Raw genomic sequence first — 1,009 nt, 5'->3', positions numbered from 1 at the left:
GAACCTGGCATGGGAACAGACAAAAGCTAAGCTGGGGCCTGGTGCAGTGGCTCATGCTTATAATCCAGCACTTTGGAAGGCTGATGGGAGAATCGCTTGAGCCAAGGAGTTCAAGACTAGCCTAGGAAACATAGGGAGAACCTTGTCTCTACAAAAAATACAAAATAATTAGCCAGGCGTGGTAGCACATACCTGTAGTCCCAGCTACTTGGGAGATTGAGGTGGGAGGATGGCTTGCACTTGGGGGTATGAGGCTGCAGTGAGCTATGATGATCATACTAAGGCACTGTAGCCTGGGTGACAGAGTGAGACCCTGTCTAAAAAACAAAAAACAAAAAGCCAAGCTGGGATAAACAAGAGGTTGCCTTATGTCTTTGCGATTTGAGATAAGTGCCACCAACCAGATGCCACTTTAACCAGGTCAGAGACAGGATTTTTGTCATTTTTTAAAAAACAGATATCCTAACTTATATATTAACTTTAATTTCTAAGATATCATGTAGGCAGGTAAATGTATTTTTTTATCATGATGCAGACTAATTCAAACCGTAAAACGTATAATTTCTTCATGAGACAATGTGAAGCACAGTTTTGGTTGGTTGTTTGTTTTTAGATAAAATCATGGACCTTCTGTGGAAAGTAAAGAAGAAATATTTCTATGTTAGCAAAACATTTAGCACACACGAAAAATAATTTGAAGAACATTTTCAACTAAGGAATTTGGGGCAGCAGATTAATGGTATAGCTTGTCGATTCTTTGCCTAACATGCATTGTTTATGCAAAATATTTCCAATAGACTCATATCTTAATTCATCCAATACCATTTGCAGCACAGATTGTTTATGTAACCTAAGATTGTACTCTATAAGTGACTACTTTTCCTGAATTAGCATTTATGATGCAAACCACTTAACTATCTACAGTAAATAAGTAAACAGACATTTTAAACCTTTCTTTGCTATGGAAGTTATTTAACTTAGAGAATCAAATAAACTTCAAATTCATTTA

General features: G+C 36.9%; 1 pseudogene; it reads right to left on the bottom strand.

The window, feature by feature from the left end:
• Window positions 1-309: 309 nt before the first annotated feature.
• LOC112436808 (small nucleolar RNA SNORA48) lies at window positions 310-430 on the bottom strand (annotated as a pseudogene).
• Window positions 431-1,009: the final 579 nt, after the last annotated feature.

Source organism: Pan paniscus, chromosome 10, assembly GCF_029289425.2.
Source record: "Pan paniscus chromosome 10, NHGRI_mPanPan1-v2.0_pri, whole genome shotgun sequence".
Classification (NCBI taxonomy): Eukaryota; Metazoa; Chordata; class Mammalia; order Primates; family Hominidae; genus Pan; species Pan paniscus.
This window is presented reverse-complemented; position numbering and strand designations above follow the sequence as displayed.